An 8,688-nucleotide genomic window follows, 5' to 3' on the forward strand; every position below is an offset into this window, starting at 1 on the left:
ATCTCAACTCCAAGTTGAGAAACGTACATCCCAAATCCTGCCTGACTGCTCTCTGGGTCCACTGAGCCATCAATAAAAAATCTTCAGATAGGATCCCCATTTATTATTGAAATATTCATTTACAATCGGCGCTGTCGAAATTGCTCTGCTTCCTTGAAGCTGAGAAAGGATGACTAGGTCTACTTCTGGTTCTGGCAAAAGCCAAAAAGGAATGGGTGGCAAGCAAATTTGGTCAGCTATGTCTTCCTCAATCAGTTTCAATTTCACAGCCCAGATATTAACCAAATGAAAAAATGGATATCTTTTAATTTTACTTTGGTGCTCTGACGTCTCCTGCAAAAGACATTTTGATGGACAGCTGTGATTGAAGCCTTTTAGTTTTGTCCAATATTGCAGCCCCAACTTAACTCACCTTAAATGTACAGGTGCTTCCCCCATCTCCACACATAATGCAGGGACTGATATTGTTCTATTAAGCTCCACAACAGAGTCTAAGTGCTTTGGACTGCACAGTGTCTAATTTTCTAAGCACTGCCGTAGCAGTGGAACCATAAGCAATACAACCATAATCAGTTACTGATCTAATCATAGCTAGATACATAGTTTCCCGCCCTGCTCCCCAGTCACATCCAGCAATACTTCTCATAACATTTAAAACTTCCTCACACTTTCCAATTGTTTTATCTATATGAACCTTCCAAGTAAGTCTTTCATCAAACCAGACAGCTAAAAACCTGAATACCTAGACTCTTTCTAATGGAGAATCATATAGACACAATTCACAATCAGGAATCTTTCTTCTAAAGCCAAAAATTATATATTTGGACTTAGAAGCAGAAATCCTGAAACCCCATTTATTTGCCCGGTTTTCAACTGATCTTAAAGCCTTTTGTACCTGCTTTAATATGTACTTGACATTTCTTCCTCTTTTCCAGATTGCATCATCTACAAACAACGATTTGCCAAATCCTGTCGCTACCTGCTCAAAGATATCGTTTATCATGACATTAAAAAGAACTGGACTAATGACGCTTCCTTGAGGGGTACCATTATCTATTTTAACTGACTTGGAGCTTGTTCTGCCTGTTCTTATTTGAATTGTCCTTTCCTTAAGAAAATCTTTGATCCAATTAAACATTCTATCTCTAATTCCTACATCATAGAGTTTAATTAATAAACCATCCTTCCATAGTGAGTCACATGTTCTTTCAATATCTAAAAAATAAACAAGTCTGTTGGCGACCATTCGTTCCATAGTTTTACAAAGCACTGATGTTAAAGCTATAGGCCGTTACGAACTAGGACTAAACACGTCTTTACCCCGCTTTAAAACTGGAACTACCACCACATGCTTCCATTCTACTGGTAGTTTTCCTTCTTTCCACACTGAATCAAACAAAGCCAGCATTTCTATTAACAGAGTCATCTAAACACTTAAGCAATTCATAACACAGTCCTTCCCTATCAGGAGAAGTGTTTGAACCTGATTGGACAGCTTCCTGCAATTCCTGAAGGGAGAAAAACAAATTCATGGAGCTGTTATCATCCAAGCTCCAGTCCAATTTCCAACTTTCCTTTAACATAATTTCCTTTCTCAAATCACCTGGCTCTCCAGAACTGTGTAATGCTTGGAACCCCTCTACAAACATATCAGCCTTTTCCTTGTTGGTTACAGCTTCAATATCTCCCTCCAGCAAAGCTGGAATAGATGATTTTCTATATGTCCCTGACATTCTGTGAATAATCATCCATAGCTGCTTTATAGGTGTCTCAGGGCCCAGGGTTCCACAAAATCTTCTCCAACTATCCCTCTTTGCATTTTTAATTACTTACTGCTCTTTCCTTTTTATACTCCATAACATTATCTAACACTGGGTACTTTCTTAATTTCCTCTAAGCTCTATTTCCATTTCTTACTGCTATATCACAATTTTTATTCCACCATGGAACTAATGCTCAAGCCTTAGGAACATTCTGTAGCGGAATAGTCAACTGAGAAACTTTATGAATTATACAATACAGAGATTCATTCCACTCGTCGATGGAGCCCTCGCTATCAAACTCTTCTATTATATCCACGGCTTTTCCTTGGCACTCATCCCACCGGGCCAATGAAAAATTGTACCTAGCAGCCCTCTCCTCAACTTCTACTATCAAATTTGTACCTAATCTACTTAATATAGGATAGTGATCACTTCCTAGTGTGTACCTGTCCATAACATCCCATTCCCCAATCCTGGCTAAGTTTGAGGAAGTGATTGATAAGTTTAAGTGACTACAAGTATTCTTTACAATATTAAATCTTGTAGGCCTTCGGTCGTTTAGAAGTACCATGTAGTATTTATCTAGAAACTTCTCTACCACCGCTCCATTACTATCTTTACTTTCACTACCCCACATAGGATTATGGGCATTGAAATCTCCAACCCAGATTACTGGGGATCTTACCTTATTTATAATTCCATCAAAATCTGATAACATCATCATATTACATGGATTATAGAAGTTAATCAAAGTTGTTTGACCACGAGAGCTCCAAACCTCCACAGTCACAATTTCAAGGTTAGATTTAAAATCAAGTCTTCTAAACTGAAGTCCTGTTTTTATGGAAGTTGCACACCCTCGGCCAGATTTACCCATTCTGTCAGCTCTCAAACTATCATACCCAGGGATCACAAAATCTAAATGAGACTTTAATCATGTCCCCTGTATACAGATCAAATCAGGCTTATCTTTAAAAGTTACAACAAACCTTTTAAATTCTTGACCATTTGCAGTTAAACTTCTTGCATTCCATTGTAATATTAAAAACATCCAAATACTAATCATCAACCTCTTTATCCACATAAAGCTCCCCCCATACTCTCTGACCCCAACAACTGGGAAGTATTCAGTGATCATTTGTCTGTCATATACTCATGTAATTTTTCCGGTAAAACCTCTTTCATATCAAGGAATCTCTCTGCAGCTCCAACAACTACTTTTATCATATCCAACCTCTTGGTTGCAGTTTTAGCACCGACCAGTACATCAATAACAAATGCCAAAAAAGACTCTTTAATCATCAACAGCATGTCTGAAGGAACCATAGTTAGAGAACACAGAATGTGCTGACTCCCCATCATTCCAATCTTTTCTTTACTTATCCTTTGCTATCAACTTTCTTTACTGCCACAGCAGATGATATTTTTTGTTGGGGTTACTAGCAACCTGAATCTGCTTTGCCTTAATAAAATACTCACATCCTCTGAACACCACTACATGGTCCCCTCCACAGTTACTGCATTTCAGTTCCACTGCCTTACACGCTTTAATATCATGATCCTCTCCACATCTTCTTTTACCTCGACATGAACAGCTACACATCCAAATCTCTGGCAATTGTAACAGCACAAGGGAGGTCTAATATATTCTCTAACTTGATAAGACTTGCTCCCAAGATAGACTCTAGTTGGAAGGATGTCACCTGCAAAACCCAGTAGGACAGGAGAATCCCAATCATCTCCTTCTCTCGATTTTAATCACTTGGCTTCAATCACTCGACCACCTTTAATATTGTCCAAAATTTCCTTTTCAGTCATGCCAGACCAAATCCCATACACTAACCCCCCACCCCCCAACTCCCTTCCTTTCTTTCGGAGTAATACACTCCACTTTCACAACCAATTTCCCCACTGTTTTAGCACTGTTATATTGGTCAACATCTTTCCAACAAATTTTCAGCAATCCATTATACAAAGTCTTGGCCTGGAATCCTTTATCTATTTCATTCTCTAATGTTGCTGCCACTTTCAAAGGATTAAGGGCTTTAAATCCTCCTTCCCCTTCCTTCTGACCTTTAATTTTATACAGAACTACAAATTCCTCCAAGTCACCCATTTTCCTCAATTTGTTGTCCCCTATTACGTCGGGTCTTTCACTTGATGCACCTTTTTATTGGCTACCCTTACTTGTGGAGTGTTCCAGTTTCCCTCCATCCTCCTTCAATCTCAACCCCACCTGCACCTTTGCAGCCGCACGCTACAAACTAACTCTTTCAAACTACCAGGCTGAATAAAGGGGAAGAAAATAAATTAATAAAATATGTAAAATTAAACAAACTGGCCAACCAAAAGTAAGCGAAACCACCACCGACCAAACATCAAAAAAAGATCCTCGCCCTTCCAGCCAGGCCACTGTTTGAATTCGGCACACCTGGTGAAGTCATTGCTTAAGCTCCTCCCACACAGGCTACGTCAGAGTCAGTCGCGAATCAGATTGCACATTCAATTAATGTGAAACATCTCAAGCAAATACAGAAGGATATGCAAGAAAGATTTAAAGACCTGTTAAACCTCAGTATCCCGAATTGGATTTTGAATCCATTTGAAGTACAACCCACCCAAGTTGAGGCAGAAATTCAGGAGAGTTTGATTGATCTTCAGATTGATGCAACTGCACGTCGTCAGTTCAGTCAGTCTCAAAAAGAGTTTTGGATCAAGAGTGATCTGCCGAATAAATTTACAACACTGTGGGAAAAAGCCCAAAGATTTTTTTTATTGCCTTTCGCTCAACATATTTGGTTGAGAGCAGATTCCGCAAGGTGGTTTCCTTGACAAAATCCAGGAACAGAATTGATATCGCAACAAGAGCTGACTTTGGCTAATTTGGAGCCCGAAATCATGAAACTTGCAGAAAAGCACCAAGCTCAAGGATCGCGTTAGGCCTGATAGATAGTTAATTTCATAGAGTCTTCGTTTAAGTTTTGTCCAGGATGTCGGAATGTTCAAGTTTTTTTGGTGTTCAATAATTAATGATTTTCTGTCTGTCTATTCATGTTGTATCCCGGTTTGAAAGGGGGGCCCTGGAACCTGAGAAGAGCTCCTAAGGGGGCATTAGCCAAACTACGGTTAAGAATACCAGCGTGTATTTACAATGTAAACAGCATTATAAAATCATTGCTTTATAGATTTCACAGAAACTCTCACAAATCTCTACAGAATGCTGAAGAGGTCTGTCAATGAGTGGGATGATTAAAATCTGCTTACCTTCGCGACAGGTATTTAATGTTTCCGACTTGCTGGTGTGAGGGTTAACTTATTCCTTTGCTCATCTAACCGGTAAGACACACACCGAGCCTTTGACGAGGTTCGTTTACAGGAATGTGTCAGTCGAATAGTAACGACCGTCTATAAACTGGTGAGGTGTTGTAAGAAAGGCAGAAATGAGTCTACCTACGGGAAGAAGACACGCAAATCCCACAGACTGGGAAGTGCAAGAATGTGTGTCATCTGTATGAGAGAAATCAGGTTGTGACAGAACCAACCCAATTTGCAACATTATCTCTGCTTCCTATTGTGTTCCTGTTGAATCAGGGTCATTGGTAAAAACTGTTCAAATGAAAGTCGTCTTTTTATCAGAGACGCACATATCCAAAGTGGATTTGCAGTACCAGCACAGTACTTTACAAACATGACCACTCAAGATAACGTAAACTTAAAATTATGTGATTTATACATAAATTACATGTGCACAAAACAACCAACAAAGTAAATGACAAGTCTGGATAAGGTTTTTGATTAGTAATGTTGAGAAGAGACGAGAATGGGGCTGAGAGCGATAATAAATCAGCCATGGTGATGGAGCAGAATCGATGGGCTAAATGGCCTAATTCTGCACCTATGTCTTATGGTCGTATGATCCATCATTAAAAATCTCCATCACCCAGGACTTACCCAATTCTTATTATTGCCATCAGTAAAGAGGTACAGGAGCCTGAAGACACACACTCAACGTTTTAGGAACAGCTTCTACCCCCTCGGCCATTAGATTTCTGAATGGTTCGTAAACCCAAGTTTGCAACTCACTATTTTTTTGCCCTTTAAATTATTTATATGGAAGTAGAAAATTTACAGGGATGTTACCTAGACTTGAGCACCTGAGTTACAGGGAAAGGTTGAACAAGTTAGGACTTTATTCATAGTCATCGAACACTACAGCACAGAAACTGGCCAATCTAGTCTGTGCTGAACCACTAATCTGCCTAGTTCCATTGACCCGTACCCGGACCATAGCCCCCCATACTCCTCCAGACCATGCGCCTATCCAAATTTCCCTTAAGTGTTGAAATTGACCCCACACAACACTTTGCTGCAGCTCATATCACACTCTCACCACCGTCTGGGTGAAAAACTTCTCCCTCAATTGAGTTTAAGAGCTGAGAGATAATGTTACAGCTATATAGGACCCTGGTCAGACTCCACTTGGAGTACTGTGCTCAGTTCTGGTCGCCTCACTACAGGAAGGATATGGAAGCCATAGAAAAGGTGCAGAGGAGATTTACAAGGATGTTGCCTGGATTGGAGAACATGCCTTATGAACACACCTGGAGTATTGTGTACAGTTTTGGTCTCCAGGGTTAAGGAAGGACATCCTGGCTGTAGAGGAAGTGCAGCTTAGATTCACGAGGTTAATTCCTGGGATGTTTGGACTGTCTTACGCAGAGAGGTTAGAGAGACTGGGCTTGTACACACTGGAATTAAGGAGATTGAGAGGGGAACTGATTGAAACATATAAGATTATTAAGGGATTGGACAAGATAGATGTAGGAAATATGTTCCAGATGCTGGGAGAGTCCAGTACCAGAGGGCATGGTTTGAGAATAAGGGGTAGGTCATTTAGGACAGAGTTAAGGAAAAACTTCTTCTCCCAGAGAGTTGTGGGGGTCTGGAATGCACTGCCTCAGAAGGTAGCGGAGGCCAATTCTCTGGATGCTTTCAAGAAGGAGCTAGATAGGTATCTTATGGATAGGGGAATCAAGAGATATGGGGACAAGGCAGGAACCGGGTATTGATAGTAGATGATCAGCCATGATCTCAAAATGGCGGTGCAGGCTTGAAGGGCCAAATGGTCCACTTCTATTGTCTATTGTCTATAAAACAGGTTGAGTGAACTCGGCCTTTTCTCCTTGGAGCAATAGAGGATAAGAGGTGACCTGATAGACATGTATAAGAGGATGAGAGGCATTGATTGTGTGGATAGTCAGAGGCTTTTTCCCAGGGCTGAAATGGCTAGCACGAGAGGGCACAGTTTTAAGGTGCTGGGGAGTAGGTACAGAGAAGATGTCAGAGGTAAGTTTTTTACACAGAGAGTGGTGAGTGTGGGGAATGGGTTGCTGGCGACAGTGGTGGAGGCAAATACGATAGGGTCTTTAAGAGACCCCTGGACAGGTACATGGAGCTTAGAAAAATAGAGGGCTATGGGTAACCCTGGGTAATTTCTAAGGTAAGGACATGTTCAGCACAGCTTTGTGGGCCGAAGGGCCTGTATTGCGCTGTAGGGTTTCTGTGTTTCTATATTTCCAAAGTGTAACACCTTGCACTTGTCTGCATTAAATCCAAAGAAGGGAAGACAGAAGCTATGTTTCATTAGGTGCCTGAGGAGATTTGGTATGTCACTTAAACATTCACAAATTTCAACAGGTATTCTGTGGAAAACATTCTAAACAGGTTGCATCACCATCTGGTATGGGGAGTGGGGGTTGGGAGCTTCTGCACAGGAAAGAAGTAAGCTGAAGAGAGTTGTAAAATTAGTCAGCGCCATCATAGGCACTAGCCTCCATAGTATCAAGAACATCTTCAAGAGTGCTAACTCAAATAGGCAGCATCCATTATGAAGGACCCCCATCATCCTGGACATACCCTCTTCTCACTGTTACCATCAGGTAGGAGGTACAGAATCCTGAAGGTGCACACTCAGCGATTCAGGAACAGCTTCTTCCCCTCTGCCATCAGATTTATGAATGGACAATGAACCCATGAACATTACCGGACTATTTTTTTATTTTTGTTTTTTTTTTTGCACTGCTTAATTAATTTTACTTGTGTGAAATACTGTGAATTACAGGAAGTATGTATGTATATGTGTGTGTGTATATATATATATATACATACACACATAAACACACATACTTCTTGTAATTCAATGTTTTTTCTTTCTCTATTTTGAGTATTGCATTGTACTGCTGATGCAAAGTTATCAAATTTCATTATATATGTCAGTGATTTTAGATTCTGAGAGACAGCCATCTACAACCACTCCTTGTCATTTGTCATTCTATATCGCCAATGACAAATCCAATTTACCACCTCATCTTGAATGCCAAGCGACTTAATCTTCTTGACTAACTTCCCATGCAGGACTTTGTCAAAGGCCTTGCTAAAGTCCATGTAGACAACATCCAGTGCCTTGCTTTTATCGTCCTTCCTGGTAACTTCCTCAAAAATCTCTATAAAATTGGTTAGACATGACTGACCATGCACAGCCATGTTGATCACCACTATCTATCGATCAGTCCCTGCAGTCCAAATACTTATATATCCTGACCCTTAGAATAGCTTCCAATAACTTTCCCACTTGTAGTGTCAGGCTCTGCCACCTATAATTTCTGCTTTTCTTAAACAACGGAACAACATCAGTGATTTTCCAATCCTCCGGCACCTCACCCATGGCTAAGGATGTTTTAAATATCTCTGCTAGAGCCCTGCAATTTCTGCACCAGCCTCCCACAGGGTTTGAGGGAACACATCAAGCCTGGCGATTTATTCCCCCTAATTTGCCTCAAGACAACAAATACCTCCTCCTCTGTAATCTGTACAGGGTCCATGGTCTTGCACTGCTTTGCCTCACTCCTATAGTCTCTATATCCAT

At 40.6% G+C, this 8,688-nt stretch overlaps 1 protein-coding gene across 1 annotated transcript in view; it reads right to left on the reverse strand.

Moving 5' to 3' along the window:
• Positions 1-5,153, reverse strand: part of LOC132392302 (C-X-C chemokine receptor type 2-like) — a 28,853-nt gene extending 23,700 nt beyond the window's left edge. Inside the window, exon 1 of the mRNA XM_059966124.1 lies at positions 5,028-5,153. The gene's annotated coding sequence lies outside the window, so the exon portion shown is untranslated. The remainder of the gene's footprint in view (positions 1-5,027) is intronic.
• Between the last annotated feature and the right edge of the window lie 3,535 nt (positions 5,154-8,688).

The sequence above is a fragment of the Hypanus sabinus genome, chromosome 4 (genome assembly GCF_030144855.1).
Source record: "Hypanus sabinus isolate sHypSab1 chromosome 4, sHypSab1.hap1, whole genome shotgun sequence".
In the NCBI taxonomy this organism is placed as follows: domain Eukaryota; kingdom Metazoa; phylum Chordata; class Chondrichthyes; order Myliobatiformes; family Dasyatidae; genus Hypanus; species Hypanus sabinus.